A 21,339-nucleotide genomic window follows, 5' to 3' on the forward strand; every position below is an offset into this window, starting at 1 on the left:
CCAAAGTGGCTATATCAATTTTTATTCCCACCATCAACTGATGAGAGTTCCTGTTGCTCCATATCAATAATATATATTGTCAACTTTGTTTCTTATTTAACTTGTAGCCATTGTAAAATGTGTATTGAAAAAAAAATTATCTGATAAATCATTTGCAAATATCTTCTCTCATTCTGTAGGTTGTCTTTTAGTTTTGTCAGTTGTTTCTTTTGATGTGCAGAAGATTTTTATCTTGATGAAGTCCCAATAGTTCATTTTTGCTTTTGTTTCCCTTGCCTTCCTAGATGTGTCTTACAAGAAGTTGCTGTGACCAAGTTCAAAAAGGTTGTTGCCTCTGTTCTCCTCTAGGATTTTGATGGATTCTTGTCTCACATTTAAATCTTTCATCCATTTTATCTTTGTATATGGTGTAAGAATGGTCTAGTTTCATTCTTCTGCACATGGCTGTCCAATTTTCCCAACACCATTTATTGAAAAGACTGTCCTTCTTCTAGTGGATATTCTTTCCTGCTTTGTTGAATATTAGTTGATCAGAGAGTTGAGGGTCCATTTCTGAGTTCTATATTCTGTTCCTTTGATCTATGTTTCTGTTCTTGTGACAGTACCATGCTGTCTTGATGATCACAGCTCTGTAATATAGCTTGAAGTCAGGGATTGTGATGCCCCCAGCATTGGTTTTCTTTTTCAACACTCCTCTGGCCATTCAGGGTCTTTTCTGGTTCCATACAAACCATAAGATTATTTGTTCCAACTCTGTGAAGAAAGTCATTGGTATTTTGATATGGATTGCATTGAATGTGTAAATTGCCCTGGTTAGCATAGACATTTTCACAATATTAATTCTTTCAATCCATAAACATGGAGGGTGTTTCCATCTCTTTGTGTCTTCCTCAATTTCTTTCAGAAGTGTTCTGTAGTTCTTAGGGTACACTTTACCCCTTTGGTTAGGTTTATTCCTAGGTATCTTATGGTTTGAGGTTCAATTTTAAGTGGGATTGATTCCTTAATTTCTCTTGCTGCAGGCACATTGTTAGTGTACAGAAATGACACTGATTTCTGTGCATTGATTGTGTATCACACTGCCACACTGCCACACTGCTGAATTGCTGTATGAATTCTAGCAATCCTGGGGTGGAGTCTTTTGGGTTTTCTATATACAGTATTATGTCATTTGTGAAGAGGGAGAGTTTGACTTCTTCTTTGCCAATTTAAATGGCCTTTCTTTTTGTTGCCTGATTGCTGAGGCTAGGATTTCTAGTACTATGTTGAATGGCAGTGGTGAGAGTGAACATCCCTGTTGTGTTCCTGATCTTAGGGGAAAGGCTCCCAGTTTTTCCCCATTGAGAACGATATTTACAGTAGGCTTTTAATAAATGTCTCTGCCTCTCTCTCTGTCTCTTGTGAATAAATAAATAAAATATTTTTTTTTAAATAAAATATTTTAAAATAAAATAAAATCATTTGTATTTCTTTGGTATTGGTTGTGATCTTTCCTCATTTATTCATGATTTTGTTAATTTGAGTCTTTTTTTTTTCTTTTTAATAAGGCCAGCTAGGGGTTTATCTATATATTAATTCTTTCAAAGAAGCAACTCCTGGTTTTGTTGATCTGTTCTACAGTTTTTCTGCTCTGTATTTCATTGAATTCTGCTCTAATCTTTATTATCTCTCTTCTGCTTGGTTTAGGCTTTATTTGCTATTCTTTCTTCAATTTCTTTAGGTGTGAGGTTAGTTTGTATATTTGAGTTTTTTCCAGTTTTTTGAGGGATGCTTGTATTGCAATGTATTTCCCTCCTAAGACTGCTTTTGCTATATCCAAAAAAATTTGAACCGTTGTATTTTCGTTTTCATTAGTTTCCATGAATCTTTTTAATTCTTCTCTAATTTCCTGGTTGACCCATTCATCTTTTAGTAGCATGCTCTTTAACCTTCATGTGTTTGCATTTCTTCCAGATTTCTTCTTGTGGTTGAGTTGTAGTTTCAAAGCATTGTGGTCTGAAAATATACAGAGGATAATCCCAATCTTTTGGTATCAGTTGAGACCTGATATGTGACCCAGTATGTGGTCTATTCTGGAGAAAGTTCTATGTGCACTTGAGAAGAATATATATTCAGTTGCATTAGGATGGAATGTTCTGTACATATCTGTGAAATATATTTGATCCAATGTATCATTCAAGGCCCTTGTTTCTTTGGTGATGTTCTGCTTAGAAGATCTATCTTGCTAAGAGTGCCATGTTGAAGTCTCCTACTATTAGTGTATTATCTAAGTATCTCTTTACTTTGGTTAATAATTCATATACGTGGCGGCTCCCACATTAGGGGCATAAATATTCATGATTGTTAGGTCTGCTTGTTGGATAGATGCTCTAAGTAAGATATAGTGTCCCTGTTCATCTTTTATTATGGTATTTGATATAAACTCTAACTTATCTGATAGGAGGATTGTTACCCAGCTTTCTTTTGAGGATCGTTTGAATGGTAAATGGTTCTCTACCCCTTCTTTTTCAGGCTAGAGGTGTCCATAGGCCTAAAATGAGTCCCTTGTAGACAGCATATAGATGGGTCTTGCTTTTTTATCCAGTCCAGTACCCTGCGTCTTTTGACGGGGCCATTTACTCTTTTCATGTACAGAGTAACTTTTGAAAGATATGAATGTAGTGTGACATTCAGTGACACTATTCAGTCCCTGAATTACCTATTCAGTCCCTGCTTTGTCGATTGTTTCTTTGGGCTTCCTCTTTCTTTTACAGGGTCCCCCTTAATATTTCTTACAGAGCTAGTTTGGTGGTGACCTATCCTTTCAGTTTATGTCTATCCTGGAAGCCCTTTATCTCTTCTTCTATTCTGAATGAGGGCCTTGCTGGATGAAGCATTCTTGGCCACATGTTTTTCTAATTTAGTACCCTGTATATATCCTGCCAGCCCATTCTGGCCTGTCAGGTCTCTGTGGAGAGGTCTGCTGTTAATCTAATATTTCTCCCCATATAAGAATCTCTTATCTTGAGCTGCTTTAAGAATTTTCTCTTTATCCTTGAAATTTGCAAGTTTCACTATTAAATATTGAGGTGCTTAACAGTTTTTATTGATTTTTTTTTTCTATATCCTGGATCTAAATGCCTATTTCCTTTCCCAGATTTGGGAAGTTCTCAGCTAAGATTTGTTCAAATATACTTGTGGTTCTCTCTCTCTTTCTTTCTCTCTCTCAGCCTCTTCTAGAATCCCAATGAGACATATATTCTTCCTCCCCAAGCTATCATTTATTTCTCTAAGCCTTTACTCATGGGTTCTTAATTGTTTTTCTCTTTTTTTCCTCAGCTTCCTTCCTTTCCATCACCTTGTCTTCTATGTCACTCACTCTCTCTTCCACCTCAGTAACTCTAGCAGTTAGAGGATCCAGCTTGGGTTCCATCTCAGTTAAGCTACTTTTAATTTCGGCCTGATGAGATCTCAATTCTGTAGTAACAGTGTCTATAGAGTCCTCAGTTTTTCTTTTTTTTTTCCCCAGAAACACCAATAACTATAATTGTACTTCTGAATTGAATTTTTGACATTATATTTAAATCCATGTTTAGTAACTGTGGCAGAGAGTATTAATTCTGGTTCTTTGTGTATGTGTGTGGTGAATTCTCCTTTCTAGTCATTTTGTTCAGTGCAGAGTGGCTGTATGAGTGAGCTGAGTCAAAAATATCAACCACGACCTAAATAAAATACACCTTTGCTAGAAGCAAAAACTTTTCTCTCTGTATCATTCCAGTTGTTCTCTCCTTACATTTCAGGCCAAATTCATAGGTGTCCAGGATATTTTGAAAGTTATCTAGGTAAGTTTGTGGGACCAGATGAGTTGAGGACTCCTACTCTTCCACCATCTTCAAATCTAAACCTGTTAGATTTATTCTTAAGTATCATTTTTTGATGCAACTCTAAATAGTATTTTTATTTTATTTAAAGATTGTTTATTTTTATTTATTTATCTGAGAGAGAGAATAAATGAGCCTGAGCTGGTGGGGGAGGGGGAAGGGGATTGTCATAGGGAAAGAGAGAAGTAGACTCCCTACTGAGCAGGGATTCTGACATGGGGCTCTATCCCAGAAACCTGAGATCATAATCTGAGCCAAAGCAGACACAACTGACTGAGCCACCCAGGTGCCCTTATGAATGGCTTTATTTATTTATTTAGAATGGCATTTTTAAAAACAAATTCCATCTGTTTATTACTATGTAAGAAAACATTTGACATCTGTATATTATCAACCTTGTAAACTTGTACAACTCATTTATGTGTTCTAGGGGGTTTTCTTTGTTGATTCATTCATTCTTTCTTTCTTTTGGTTATTCTATTTTATATAGAAAATTATTTCATCTGCAAATAACTCTTTCTATTTATATTTTATTTCCTTCTCTTAGTGCATAGGAGTGGTGAGGGAGGACTTTTTTGTCTTTTCAATTTTAGGAAGGATGTGATCTGTTTTGTTCCATTAAGTATACTAGCTGTAGGTTTTTTTGTAGATGTTCTTTATAAAATTGAGGCAAGTCCTCTTTTGTTACATCCTCTTAATGTTAAGCCTTTTTAAAAATAAATGGTTATTGTATTTTGTCAAATGCCTTTCTTGCATCAGTTGGTATGACCAAATGCTTCAGCCTTTTAGTCTTTAGTTTGTTGATATGGTGCATTACAATGATTGTTCTTCAAATACTGAACCAGCCTTTCATATCTGGAATAGAATCCCAGAATTCTACAATACTGGAATAAATCTCACTTGGCCAAAGTTGATAATTCTTTTTATACAGTGTTGTTTTCAATTTTAAATATTTTGTTAAGGATGTTTTTGAAAAATATTGGCGGGCAGTTTTCTGATGAAGTTTTATATCACTTTATTATTAAAGCAATGTGTGGAATAAGTTAGGAAATATCCCCCCTGCTTTTATATACTGGAAAACATTGTGAAGAATTAGAATTATTTCTTTCCAAAATGACTGGAGAATTTACCATTGAAATCATAATGGATTGGTGCTTTCATTTTTGAAATTTTATTAACTATTAATTCAACTTATCTGATAGATGTCTTACTATTCAGGTCATCTTTTTCTTCAAATAAATTTGGTAGTTTTGCCTTTTTTTTAAGGTTGATTTATTTAGAGAGAGAGAGAGCATGAGCAGGAGGGAGAGAGAGGGAGAATCTCAGGCAGACTCCACATTGAGTTCAGAGCTCAACACAAGGCTCGATCTCAGAACCCTGAGAGTCGAGGCTCAACCAACTGTGCCATGCAGGTCCCCGAGTAGTTTTGTCTTTCAAATTCCTTTCCCTTTTCATCTAACCAAATTGATAGGTATCAAGTTGTCTGTAGCATCCTTTATTATCTTTTGAATATCTGTAAAATAAGTAACACCTCTTACATTTCTGAAATTTATAATTTGTGTCTTCTCTCTTTCTTTGTTATCCTGCCTATAAATGCATTCATCGGGAAAGAAACTGCTTTTGGTTTGGTTGATCTTTTTTTTTTTTCCATTATTTTCTTATTTTCAATTTCTTGATTTCTGATAATGTTTATGGTCTCTTTCCTTCTGTATGCTCAACCTTAATGTGCTCTTCTTTCTCTAGTTTCCTAAAGTGAAAGCTAGGTTATTGTATTTTAGATCTTTCTTCTTTCTTGCTATATATAATATATCCTGTAGATGTCCCTCTACATACTGCTTCCACTGCATCCTACACATTTTGATAAGTTGTGTTTTCAGTTTCATTTAGTTCATAATACTTTGACATTTTTTTCAAGAATATAGTTGCGGCCTTTGTATTATTTAGAAAGGCATTGTTTAGTTTCCAAATATTGGGGAATTTTCTAGCTATTTTTCTTTCTTTAATAAATTTTTATTTAGATTCTAGTTAGTTAACATACAGTGTAACATTAGTTTCAGGTCTATGGTGTAGTGATTCAACACATCCATATGTCACCCAGTACTGCTGTGTTTGTTAGATTTCTAATTTAATTACATTGTGGTCTGAGAACAAACTTTATGTGATTTCTACTTTATTAAATTGTTAAGGTTTATTTATGACCTAGAATGGGGTTGATCTTGGTGAATGTTCCATGAGAAGAATGTGTATTCTTTTGAAGTTGGGTGAAGTTTTCTTTGAACGTCAATTTGATCAAGTTGATTGATAGTCTGATTCAGGTCAACTATATCCTTATTGATTACCTGCCTATTTGACCTATCAATTATTAACATGGAAGCCATTGGTTGTAATAGTGGGTTTATCTACTTTTCTGTTCAGTTTTATTAGTTTTATTTTAGGGAGAACACAAGCCAAGTACAAGTGAAGTGAGGGGAAGAGGGCGAAAATCCCAAGCAGATTCCCTGCTGAGCACAGAGCCTGATGTTCTGCTTATGTACTTTATCTCATGATCCATCATATCATGACCTGAGCTGAAATTACCGGTCAGACACTTGACTGACTGAACTCCCCAGGCACCCCTACCACATATCTTTCTACATTCTATTGTTAGATGCATACACATTTAGGATTGCTATACATTGTTGCAGGTTGATCTCTTAATTTTCTTTATCTGTGAAAATCTTTATCAATCTCAAGTCTTCTTTGTTTGAATATAGCACTCCTCCAGCTTTGTTTTTATTAGTGCTAGTATGCTATATCTTAATTCATCCCTTCATTTTTTTTTAAGATTTTGTTTATTTATTCATGAGACAGAGAGAGAGAGAGGCAGAGACACAGGCAGAGGGAGAAGCAGGCTCCATGCAGGGAGCCCAACATGGGACTCGATCCTGGGTGTCCAGGATCACACCTTGGGCTGAAGACGGTGCTAAAGTCACTTGGGCTGCCCCATCCCTTCATCTTTAAGCTATTAGTTTTTCTATTCAAAGTGTGTTTCTTGGGGGAGGAGGCAAGACGGGGGAAGAGTAGGTCCCCAAGTCACCTGTCCCCACCAACTTACCTAGAAAACTTTCAAATTATCCTGAAAACCTACAAATTCGGCCTGAGATTCAAAGAGAGAACAGGGGAGTGCTACAGTGAGAAGAGTTTGCGCTTCTATCAAGGTAGGAAGATGGAAAAAAAAAATAAAGAAATAAAAAAACAACCAAGGGGGTGGGCACCCTGAGGAGCCGGGCTAAGGGGGGCGGCAAGAGCCCCCAGGACAGGGAAGCGCCACCCGGAGGAGCAGAGCTTCACCAACCTTCCCGGATGGAAAGGTGTTTGCAGGGAGCTCGGGCAGGATCCCAGGGGGGCGGGGATGCCCTCAGGCTCCCAGGGCACTAACAGGACCTGCGCCCCGGGGAGAGCCACACACCCCACGGCCGAGCTCCCTAAAGGGCTGCAGCTAGCAGGGCTGGACCCGGGAGCAGCTCGGAGGGGCTCAGGCAGTGGCTCCGTGGAGGTGGCTGCGGGGCCTGGAGCGCGATTCCAGCAGCGCAGGCCCCGGAGCCCAGGGCACGGGGGACACATAACAGGATCCTGTGCTCCCCGCAGGACAGGTGGAGGAGGGGAGGGCCCAGGACAGTAGGGACACTGCTGCAGCTGGGCGGCCCGAGCTGTGCAGGCCAGCGGCCCTGCCCCCCGAGCATCCAGGCCCCTGCGGACTGGGAGCTGTGGTAGTTACTGCAGGAGCTGACTCCAGAGCTGGACACTTGGCTGCCGCCACAGTGGTTGTTCCTCCTGGTGTCACCTTGTACCTGGGACTGAGCAGGGGCCTCACAGGATAAACAGCTCCCACTGAGCAGGCACCTAGCAGGGGGTTGGGCAGCTCCCCCAGGTGAACACACCTGAGAATCAGCACAGCACCCCTCCCCCAGAAGACCAGCTGCAAGGAGAGGGGAAAACCAAGTTATTGACCAAGCAGCGCTGGAAAGTTCCAGAGGAAGTCCAGGGATTTACAGTATATAGAATCAGAGGATACTCCCCCTTGTTTTTTGTCTTCTGTCCGCCCCCCCCCCCCCATTTTTCTCTCTCTCTTTTTCTCCTTTTTCCAGTACAACTTGTTTTTGGCCACTCTGCACTGAGCAAAATGACTAGAAGGAAAAACTCACCACAAAAGAAAGAATCAGAAACAGTCCTCTCTCCCACAGAGTGACAAAATTTGGATTACAATTCATTGTCAGAAAGTCAGTTCAGAAGCACAATTCTAAAGCTACTGGTGGCTCTGGAATAAAAGCATAAAGGATTCAAGAGACTTCATGACTGCAGAATTTAGATCTAATGAGGCCGAAATAAAAAATCAATTAAATGAGATGCAATCCAAATTGGAGGTCCTAACGACGAGGGTTAATGAGGTAGAAGAAAGAGTGAGTAACATAGAAGACAAGTTGATGGCAAAGAAGGAAGCTGAGGAAAAAAGAGAAAAACAATTAAAAGATCATGAAGATAGGTTAAGGGAAATAAAGGACACCCTCAGAAGGAAAAATCTACGTTTAATTGGGGTTCCCGAGGGCACCAAAAGAGACAGAGGACCAGAAAGTGTATTTGAACAAATCATAGCTGAGAAGTTCCCTAACTTGGGGAGGGAAACAGGCATTCAGATCCAGGGGATAGAGAGATCCTCTGCCCAAGATCAATAAAAACTGCTCAACACCTCGACATTTAATAGTGAAATTTGCAAATTCCAAAGATAAATAGAAGATCCTTAAAGCAGCAAGAGACAAGAGATCCCTAACTTTTATGGGGAGAAGTATTAGGGTAACAGCAGACCTCTCCACAGACACCTGGCAGGCCAGAAAGGGCTGGCAGGATATATTCAGGGTCCTAAATGAGAAGAACATGCAGCCAAGAATACTTTATCCAGCAAGGCTCTCATTCAGAATAGAAGGAGAGATAAAGAGCTTCCAAGATAGGCAGAAACTGAAAGAATATGGGACCACCAAGCCAGCTCTGCAAGAAATATTATGGGGGGATTATGTAATAGAGGAAGTCCAAGGGAACAACCACAAAAACAGGGACTGAATAGGTATCATGATGACACTAAATTCATATGTTTCAATAGTAACTCTGAACGTGAATGGGCTTAATGACCCCATCAAAAGGCACAGGGTTTCAGACTGGATAAAAAAGCAAGACACATCTACTTGCTGTCTACAAGAGACTCATTTGAGACATAAGGACACCTGCAGCCTGAAAATAAAAGGTTGGAGAACCATGTACATTTAAATGGTCCTCAAAAGAAAGCAGGGGTAGCGATCCTCATATCAGATAAATTAAAGTTTATCCCAAAGACTGTAGTAAGAGATGAAGAGGGACACTATATCATACTTAAAGGATCGATCCAACAAGAGGACCTAACAATCATGAATATTGATGCCCCAAATGTAGGAGCTGCCAAGTATATTAATCAATTAAAACCAATGTTAAGACATACTTAGATAATAATATTTGGTGACTTTAACACAGCACTTTCTACAATCAACAGATCTTCTAGCACAACATCTCCAAAGAAACAAGAGCTTTAAATGATACACCAGACCAGATGGATTTCACAGGTATTTCCAGAACTTTACATCCAAATGCAACTCAATACACATTCTTCTCAAGTGCACATGGAACTTTCCCCAGAATAGACCACATACTGGATCACAAATCAGGTCTCAACCGATACCAAAAGATTGGGATCATATCCTGCATATTTTCAGACCATAATGCTTTGAAGCTAGAAGTAAATCACAAGAAGAAGTTTGGAAGGATTCAAACATGTGGAGGTTAAGGACCATCCTGCTAAAAGATGAAAGGGTCAACCAGGAAATTAGAGAAGAATTAAAAAGATGTATGGAAACTAAGGAGAATGAAGATACAACCATTCAAAATCTTTGGGATACAGCAAAAGCAGTCCTGAGGGGGAAATACATCGCAATACAAGCAGCCATCCAAAAACTGGAAAGAACTCAAATACAAAAGCTAACCTTACACATAAAGGAGCTGGAGAAAAAAAAAAAAAAAACAGCAAATAGATCCTACACCCAGTATAAGAAGAGAATTAATAAATATTAGAAAAAAAAATAAATATTAGAGCAGAACTCAATGAAATAGAGACCAGAAGAACTGTGGAACAGATCAACAAAACCAGGAGTTGGTTCTTTGAAATAATTAATAAGATAGATAAGCCATAAGCCATCCTTATTAAAAAGAAGAGAGAAAAGATTCAAATTAATAAAATCATGAATGAGAAAGGAGAGATTACCAGAAACACCAAGGAAATACAAATGATTTTAAAAACTTATTATGAGCAGCTATACGCCAATAAATCAGGCAATCTAGAAGAAAAGTACACATTTCTGGAAAATCACAAACTACCAAAACTGGAACAGGAAGAAATAGAAAACCTGAACAGGCCGATGCTCAGGGAGGAAATTGAAGCAGTCATCAAAAACCTTCCAAGACACCAAAGTCCAGGGCCGCCAGATGGCTTCCCGGGGGAATTCTATCAAATGTTTAAAGAAGAAACCGTACCTATTCTACTAAACTGTTCGGAAAGATAGAAAGAGATGGAGTACTTCCAAACTCGTTCCATGTGGTCAGTATCACCTTATTTCCAATACCAGACAAAGACCCCACCAAAAAGAAGAATTATACACCAAGTTCCCTGATGAACACAGATGCAAACATTCTGAACAAGATAGAAGCCAATAGGATCCAATAGTACATTAAGAAGATTATTCACCATGACCAAGTGGGATTTATCCCTGGGATGCAAGGCTGGTTCAACACTCATAAAGCAATCAATGTGATTGATCATATCAGCAAGAGAAAAAACAAGAACCATATGATCCTCTCAATAGATGCAGAGAAAGCATTTGACAAAATACAGCCTCCATTCTTGATCAAAACCCTTCAGAGTGTAGGGATAGAGGGAACATTCCCCAGCATCTTAAAAGCCATCTACGAAAAGCCCACAGCAAATATCATTCTCAATGGGGAAGCACTGGGAGCCTTTCCCCTAAGATCAGGGACAAGACAGGGATGTCCACTCTCACCACTGCTATTCAACATAGTACTGGAAGTCCTAGCCTCAGCAATCAGACAACAAAAAGAAATAAAAGGCATTCAAATTGGCAAAGAAGAAGTCAAACTCTCCATCTTTTCAGATCACATGATATTGTACATCGAAAACCCCAAAGCCTCCACCCCAAGATTGCTAGAACTCATACAGCAATTTGGTAGTGTGGCAGGATACAAAATCAATACCCAGAAATCAGTGGCATTTCTATACACTAAAAATGAGACTGAAGAAAGAGAAATTAAGGAGTCAATCCCATTTACAACTGCACCAAAAAACGTAAGATACCTAGGAATAAACCTAACAAAGAGGTAAAGGATCTATACCCTCAAAACTATAGAACACTTCTGAAAGAAATTGAGGAAGACACAAAGAGATGGAAAAATATTCCATGCTCATGGATTGGAAGAATTAATATTGTGAAAATGTCAATGCTACCCAGGGCAATTTACACATTTAATCCAATCCCTATCAAAATCCAATGGACTTTCTTCCGAGAGTTGGAACAAATCTCTGGCGGGGTGTGCGCCCGCACCCCTATATTTATGGTATGACACCGAGGAGGGCTATTTATTGTTTAATTTATTCATGGAGGTTCCCTCCCAGTGCCCCCGCCTTCTTCCGCCCGGAGTGGGGGGCACCGCTGTGTGTACCACAGGTCCTGATCCTACCTGTGTCTGTCAGAAGATGGACTTGTACAGTGGCTAATTTAAGGGGTGAAGGTGACCGCCACCTGGACTCTGCGCCTCAGGGGGGGTGGGTTGGGGGCTGGTTTTAAATTATTGACCTTGTACAGTCTGCTTGTTGGCTCTGGAGGCGAGGGTTGGGGGGCAGAGTCTCAAGCCTTTAATTTATTGTAGCAGCCCTGTTTTTGTGATCCTGGTGTGCGTAGGCATCAGGGATGGGGTTTCCTTAAGTTCAGAAGTGATGATGATGGAACAAATTATCTTAAGATTGGTGTGGAATCAGAAAAGACCCCAAATAGCCAGGGGAATATTAAAAAAGAAAACCAGAGCTGGGGGCATCACAATGCCAGATTTCAGGTTGTACTACAAAGCTGTGGTCATCAAGACAGTGTGGTACTGGCAAAAAAACAGACACATAGATCAATGGAACAGAATAGAGAATCCAGAAGTGGACCCTCAACTATATGGTCAACTAATATTTGACAAAGGAGGAAAGACTATTCACTGGAAAAAAAGACAGTCTCTTCAATAAATGGTGCTGGGAAAATTGGACATCCACATGCAGAAGAATGAAACTAGACCACTCTCTTTCACCATACACAAAGATAAACTCAAAATGGATGAAAGATCTACATGTGAGACAAGAATCCATCAAAATCTAGAGAAGAACACAGGCAACACCGTTTTGAACTTGGCCACAGTAACTTCTTACAAAATATACATCCACGAAGGCAAAAGAAACAAAAGCAAAAATGAACTATTGGGACTTCATCAAGATAAGAAGCTTTTGCACAGCAAAGGATACAGTCAACAAAACTAAAAGACAACCTACAGAATGGCAGAAGATATTTGCAAATGACATATCAGATAAAGGGCTAGTTTCCAAGATCTATAAAGAACTTATTAAACTCAACACCAAAGAAACAAACAATCCAATCATGAAATGGGCAAAAGACATGAACAGAAATCTCACAGAGGAAGACCTAGACATGGCCAACATGCACATGAGAAAATGCTCTGCATCACTTGCCATCAGGGAAACACAAATCAAAACCACAATGAGATACCACCTCACACCAGTGAGAATGGGGAAAATTAACAAGGCAGGAAACCACAAATGTTGGAGAGGATGTGGAGAAAGGGGAACCCTCCTGCACTGTTGGTGGGAATGTGACCTGGTGCAGCCGCTCTGGAAAACTGTCTGGAGGTTCCTCAAAGAGTTAAAAATAGACCTGCCCTACGACCCAGCAATTGCACTGTTGGGGATTTACCCCAAAGATACAGATGCAGTGAAACACTGGGACACCTGCACCCCAATTTTTATAGCAGCAATGACCACAATAGCCACACTGTGCAAGGAGCCTCGGTGTCCATCGGCAGATGAATGGATAAAGAGGATGTGGTTTATGTATACAGTGGAATATTCCTCAGCCATTAGAAATGACAAATACCCACTATTTGCTTCGACTTGGATGGAACTGGAGGGTATTATGCTGAGTGAAATAAGTCCATCGGAGAAGGACAAACATTATATGGTATCATTCAGTTGGGTAATATAAAAAGTAGTGAAAGGGAATAAAGGGGAAAACAGAAAAAATGAGTGGGAAATATCAGATAGGGAGACAGAACATGATTGTCTCTTAATTCTGGGAAACGAACAAGGGTTGATGGAAAGGGAGGTTGGCAGGGTTGGGGGTGACTGGGTGACGGGCACTGAGAGGGACACTTGATGAGATGATCACTGGGTGTTATGGTATATGTTGGCAAATTGAACTCCCATCAAAAAATAATAAAATAAAAAAATAAAATAAAATAAAATAAATAAAATAAAATAAAATAAAATCTAGTATCTAGATGGAAGTTAAAAAAAAACCTTTTAATTAACTAAAAAAGAAAAACGGTGTGTTTCTTTTAGACACATATACTTGTCTTTTTTTTTTTTTTTTTTAACCCCACTCTGGCGGTCATTGCAACCTAATTGGTGCATATATAGCATTCATCTTTAAAGCATTTATATGTAGCTCTTCTTAAATTTACAGTGGGGTTACATCAGGATAAACCCATTGTGTTTTGAAAATATTTTAAGTTGAAAATGTATTTAATGTACCTAGCATACTAAACATCATAGTTTAGCCTAGTCTACCTCAGACGTGCTCAGAACAGTTACATTAGCCTACAGTTGGGCATAATTGTCTCACACAAACCCTATTTTATATTAAAGTGTTAAATATCTCGTGTAATTTATTGAATACTGGCATTGAAAAACAGAATGGTGGGATGCCTGGATGACTCTCTGGTTGAGCATTGGCCTTCGGCTCAAGTTGTGATCCCAGAGTCCAGGGATTGAGTTCTGCATCAGGCTCCCTGCATGGAGCCTGCTTCTCCTCCCTCTACGTATGTCTCTGGCTCTCTCTCTGCATCACATTAACAAATAAATAAAATATAAAAAAAAGAAAACAGAATGATTATATGAACATATAAGTGTGTAAGTTTATCCATTATTTATCCTTGTGATTGTGTGGTTGACTGGGAGCTATAACTCTCTGCACTGCCCAGGATCATGAGAAGGTTTCATATCTCTATATTGCTAGCCTAAGAAAAGATCAAAATTCAAAATATAGTTTGTACTAAATGCATATCACTTTTGCACCAGTAGCTGGATTAATATCTACTATATCTGGAACTGTTCTCTCATTGTTGCTAGAGGTCTCTTCAACTTCCTCTTCTGATAGAATATTTTGTGTAAATCATCTTTTAGTATATCAACTATAAACTTTTTGTATTAGAATTTACAATATACATTTATGACTAATTCACGATTTTAAAATAAAAGTATTTCACTTTTAATGCAGGTACCTTTTAACCTTCCTCCATCCTTTGTGACAATTGCTGTCATTCATCTCACTTATCTATTTGCTATAAGCATTCAAAACATTGCTAGTATTATTACTTTGAATAATTATCTCTTAGATTAGTAAGGAATAAGAAAAAATATTTTACCTTTTTATTCCTTGCCTGAAACTCTTCTTTATATTGATCCATGTTTCTAACTTGCATTTTCCTTCTACTTAAAGAAAATCATTTAACATTTCTTGCCAGGCAGATCTGCCAGTAATGAATTCCCTCAGCATTTGTTCTGCCTAGATTGTCTCCATTTTTCTTTCACTTTTTTTAATGTTTTAAAACCAGAACATTTATTATTGTGTGACTAATCATTGAAATCCTTAAGATGAACTGGATGCAGCAACAGCTGCCCTCTTGGGATTAGGTGTTGTTCTTTCATCCATCTATGCCTGAATCTGTGGTACGTAATTTTTAGGCGCCTCGTTACACTGGTCCCTTAGTATTTCATCTTTTAGCTTTGGCACTCCAGTTATACTTTTTCTTCTACTTGGCAAGATAGCCACACTTGCCAAAGGTTGACTTCTGAAGGTGGTAGCCCTTAGAGCAAAGCAGCAGCATAATATGTGTGCCTTATTGTGAACCTTTCCAAATGATTATGTCCCCTTTTTCATCTCATTTATCCTGCCAAGACCAGAGAGTTCTCTTTCACTTTTGAAAAATAAATTTGCTGGATGTAGAAATCTAGTTTGGTAGTTTTTTTTTTTCTTTCAAAACTTTCAAATCTACTGTCTTCTTGCTTACATGGATTCTGATGAGTAGTCCACTGTAATTCATATTCTTGTGCCATTAGAGGTAAGATGTCTTCTCTTTGTCTTTAAGATTCTTCTCCGTATCCTAAAATTTTCTGAAGTTTCAATATCTCTATGTGGATTTTGTTTTTTTTAAGGTTTAATTTTTGTATGTTTACTTAGCTTCTTGGATAAGTATTTTGGTTTCATTAATTTTGCAAAGTTCTTGGCCATTATTACTTCAAATATTCCTCCTGCTTCATTATCTCTTTCTTATTCTGGTATTACACTTACATGCATGTTGAAACTTTGAAATAGCCCCACAGTTCTTGTATTATATAATAACTTGCTAATAAGCTAAAAAGCCAGTAAGAAAATGGGAAACAGCTTTCAACACTTGCTTCATAAGGGTGACCTGTGAATGGCCAATAAGCACATAAAAAGATACATAGCCTTATTATTCATTAGGGGAATGCAAATTGTATCCCTAATTATATCCCATGATGAATCCATTAAATAACTAAACTTTTTAGAAGTGACAATACAGTAAAGATGAGTTTAAACAATTAGTACTCCATATAATATTGCTGGGAATAGAAAATGGGACAGTTGCTTTGGAAAATACTATGATGATATTTTGAAATGTTAAAGCTACTCTTCTTTTTAAGATTCACAATTTCCACTTGTAGGTAATTATCCAATGGAAATTAACATATGTGCCCACACGAATATGTCCATATGGGTAATTATAGCTGGATTATTCATTAAAAACTAGAAGCAAATAAAATGTCCATTAATCAGTAAATCAGTTATCAATAAAAATAATCACCAATAATAATGGATTTTGGTATATCCATATTATGGAATAGTACTTGGAAGTAAAGAGACATGTAATAATACACAGGATATAAGTGAATCACAAATTATTATGTTAATTGAAAGAAATCAAATACAAAAGACTATGAACTGATTCTATTAAATTATGCTAATAAAAAGTCTAAAAGCAGATTAGTGGCTGTCTGTGTCTTGAGGTCAGATTAGATTGACTGCAATGTGGTTAGAGGAATTTTTTTAGATCTGTGGAACTGTCTTAGGTCCTGATTGTGGTAATAGTCATTGCAATCATATGTAATTATGAAATTTATCAAACTATACAATGAAACTGGATGAATTTGATTCTATATTACCTTAAAAGGGGGTAAAGGAGAAATCTTGTCCATTATATTCCACAAATGGATAAAGAGAAACCATTTTTAAATCTCTTTGGAGATATGTAATTTCTTCCCTTGGACAAGTAGAAATCTTTATTTCCATTGACTACAGCTGATGTCTCATTTTACTTGACTTGAATTTTGATTCCACACTGCGAAAAATCCTTCATTTTGTGCTACCAATGACAATCTAGTTTCATCTACTTTGTGGCTTATGCTTATTCAGTCAGTTGACAAACTCCACTTTTGCCCAAATGCTGGCAGTTTTGGCTAGTATAGCATTTTGTACTGCATTTGATTTAGAAACAACAACAAACCCCCAAAACCAAGAAACAAAACCTCCCAAAGTCTTGTAGAGATAAATCAGTATGTATGTCTTACTGTCATAGGTTTTCCTCTATGGTAAAAAAATAACCAAAAGAATCATTTGTCTCATAGAGCACAGGTCCTATAATTTGGTAGATACCAAATTATATATGTATATATAATTATGTAATTATTTGATCATATATATTTATGATCATTTGATCAGATTTATTATAGAATGATAATTCTAAAAATAAGAAATATAGAAAAATGAAGATTGCCAATAACAATTACACATAAAGGTAAATATTTTAATTTTTATTATTTTAGGTATTTTTGTCAGTATTGTATAATTATGACTGAAAAATCTGATTTTTTTTTGCTTTGAGATATACTATTAATATAATTTGAACACTTTTATTTTTTTAGAAAAGTATATTTTGTTTTTATATATTTTGTTGTTGATGAGTAAGGTCTTCATATATATATTTTTTTTATTTTTGGCTTGCTTCTTACTGTGTTCCTAGCCTATTACATTAGGGATTTTAAATGTTCTATAATTTTGCTGTAGAAAGTACTTTATTTTCAGTTATCTGATATAGTAACATTTAATGTAGCCAAAATTATCTGAATATTACATTGCTTCAATTGCCCAGGCTTACCTTAGGAACAATAACCTTAAGATATTGGTGGTCACGGCACTATTTGAAGAAAAATGACCATTCTTTTCTTTGTTTGCTTTTGACAGTTCTTTTAATTTTAAAGTTTTGTCATTGAAGTCACTAAAGCAGAAATGTTTTTATCAGCAAATTTCTTAATAAATAATATTTCATTGGGACATTAAATTTTACCTGTATTTATTGCATAAAATATTGTTGAGCTTGAGTAATAATATATTCTGTGAAGCATAACTAAATTATCTTACTTTGGTGCTGATATTATCTTGACCAGATTTCAGATACATGTGAGACCTAAAAATTAGGCATGCTTTCTTGATAAATAGGGTTAAAATGGTGAAACTGGACAGAAATCTGAAGGAAGAGTAAATGAGTGAAATATTTTAGAAATTTAGGATTTGGATCAAGAAAATTTTTTTTCTTAAACTCAATTCTATGATTTTCAATTCTCTCACAATGACTGTTTTTACTTCTCACTCCTTTACAGCATTTTGTGATGGTGAGTCATGGCCATATAATTAAATGATGGTGATGAATAACTCTCTGGGAAGGCCAGCTAAAGGCTTATTTCTTTAGGAAAGGAAAGTATAGCTTTCATTTCATTAATAATGACTGTAGACAAGGAGACAAGAATAAGCTTTTGAAGTTTGGCCAGCTCTGGAAAAGTATAATTTTATTTGGGTTCCAGATAAACCACTAAGGAAAACTATATTTCCTGTTGCTACTTCTGTTATCCCTTGAATCTCTGAACAGATACAATGATTTCTCTTTTGTCTTTTTATTTCTGGAGAAAATCTAAAATAATTAGGGTAGTTTATATACAAAACTATTGCCCCAGATTTTATATTGTAAAGTATGAAGGTGACCACAATTTTACAGGTGGCATTTAAATAAAAAACAGTGATAGCAGGCATAAGGTTTATATGCCCAGGCTGTGTGCAGTCATGCATATTGGCTCCATTAGGAATCTGTCTCTTCCACCACATGTTGTATGGCTTTAGAAAAGTTATTTAATGTCCCTAAGATTCCATTTATAAAACTGGAATGAGCTTGAAAGGACTGTTGAGAGAAATAAAATTAATCCATATAAATCCTTAGCACAGTATCTTCTCCAGGAGTGTAAGAAGTTAAATATTTCTTATTATTAAGTTGCCTTTAAACAAAGTGATAATGATACTGAGTATATAGTCTGCAATTAGGATTGTTGTATACATGTCTTAAATGCAACTCTAAATTGAAAATTAAAAATAGGTAGAAGCTATAGAATAAAACCTCTGAGTACCATTTTTTATTTCAGTTGCTAAGCCTATGAAACTTTAGCTTATACTCACTTCCAATAAATGGTACTCTCAGCTGAAGATGTCATGATCACGTTCTTTGTTCCCTCACACCTGCAACTTTTGCTTCCAAACTAAACACCCACACTATTGCTTGATTACATTTTTCTTAATTAAATGGTGTGTACAGCTTGCATTTTCAGTTAACACAGCAAAAGAAGCCTGCATTCTCATAAGTCATTTTTATGAGTTGGGCCCCTATCATTTTAATGTGGCAATTAATTAAGTGCTTAATAAAACTGTGCTTTATTATAGCAAAGCCTGGTTGCAGGAATGTAGTTATGGATGTGTCAGCATTTTTGTTACTAACTCCTTTTTATCTTCTCATTAATTGTACTATAAAAATTTGCTTTGGGTACAAATTTTGAAATGGTTTGAATTGCAATAATAAACAGTTCTTCAGATATAAAAATAATTTTAGTGTGAACCTATGTATAAAGGGATGGTTAACTGAATTATTTTCCTGCCCCTCCCGAGGAGTATTGTTTACTTAACATCAAAATATAGTCTACCTGCCTATTCATTAATGATTTTGCTCATGTTGACAGATTCTCTTCACTCTTTTGGCTAATTGGTTATATACCCAATGAGAATATGCTCCTAAAGAAGATTTTAAATACACAATAAATGTTGGATTAATGCTGTTATTATTAAAGATATAATTTCATTATATCTTGATTAGGAAAATTCTTATAATAACTCCACGATTACATGGATCTTCTTAAAATGTGATACATAGGAAAATATCCTTATGGAAATATTTCCAAATAAAAATCCAAAATACAATAACTAAGCTTGTTACATTTTAAGATTACATCCTGAACAAAAGTTCAGAAAATTAATTCTTCAGAAATGTTCAGTGAAAAATTTACCCTAAAAGTTATTTAGTACCCTAGGTTGTTGAATACACAAAAGAATGTCTCTGGTGTCCTGGTTTTCCTATATAATGATATAAAATTATTCAAAATATACAAAGTTCAACACTGTAATATAAATATTTATTAAGATGTATTTCTATCTGGTTTGTCTCTGAACACTTTAGAAAAATAATGGGATTTTTAGAATTGTTAACTAGGTGAGTTGAAAGCAAAGAATACATTTAAACACAAGCTAACTTAATATAAAATTCTTGCCACTCTTCTGAAACAACTGAACCAAAGTGGTACACTTTCCCTCAAAAACTGGTTAGTTTTGAGAAACTTGAAACATAAGAGGAGCATAGAATTATCTGGTAAGGCCCCCAACTGTGATCAGATATACACGAAAACCTAATATATGTTGATGGTGCATATTAAGAAGACCAGTGAAACAGAACAGTATAAGAACTACTACTAATTTCTGACAGAAAAATGTATATGAATACAGTTGAGATTACAGAGTGCTTCTACCATCTGAACTCAGGAAAATATGCAGTCTAATCTGTAAAAGAAAGAATTGGAAAAAATTCATGGTTGGAGAAAATATATATGACTAATAAGAGGTTTTGTTAAATTACCTAAAATTTCAATCCCTATTTCTAAGCCAGGTTTTTAAATGTGTAATACAATGCAATAGATTCAGTGTAAAGATTTTCCATGAACATAAGCCAGTAGTTTTCTTTAAAGATTGATTGAAAAAAAAAAAAGATTGATTGATTGGTTGATTGATTATTGGTTGATTTTAGAGTGACTGGAGGGGCAAGGGGCAAGGGGGGAGACAGAGATTGAACCTCAAGCAGACTCCCGTCTGAGCTGGAGTGTGTTGTGGGGCTCAAATTCATGATCCTGAAACCATGACCTAAGCCAAAATCAAGAATTAAACACTTAACCAATTAAGCCACCCAGGTACCCCAATAAGTCAATATTTTAATATCTATTTTATAGGTATTTGAGCCAAGTGCTTTTGATTTGTAATAGGTAGTAGATGTTTACAACTCCTCAGGCCTATGGCACGTAGTGTGTAATTTAAGAGACTCATTCATTATCACTATTACTATCACTAGTAACTTTGACTTTTTAATAATACATTTCAATATAATTTGTAATGAAATGTTATTAAGTAGACAAAGGGGTAAAAACTTAGATAACTATGCAAGGTCTATATTCATGTATTAGAAGTTTATGTAAGAAGCCTAAAGGGAAATACATTTATTTTTCAATACCTTCTTAAAGCCCTTTTTTGTATCATGGTTCTCCAGCAACCATCAAATATTTAAATAATAGTGGTAATATAAACCTAATAGAGACAAAAGGGCTAAAATATATAAATATCCGTGTATCAGAAATTATCAAACATAATATCAAAACTATATGATAAAAAGCAATTTGAACAATTTTAAGATGTCTGTATAAAGAATCTTCTCTTTTTCATCTGAAAATAATTGAAAATAAACAGAAAAATACAGAAAAATCTCAGTTTATGAAACTGAGAGAACTGTAATGTTAAAGCACAATAGTTAGAAATGGGCAGAGTGGTAAACGCCTTTGTAAAGCGAGGACAGTGAAATGCTTGCT

This window comes from Canis lupus, chromosome 17 (assembly GCF_048164855.1).
Source record: "Canis lupus baileyi chromosome 17, mCanLup2.hap1, whole genome shotgun sequence".
NCBI classification, from domain to species: domain Eukaryota; kingdom Metazoa; phylum Chordata; class Mammalia; order Carnivora; family Canidae; genus Canis; species Canis lupus.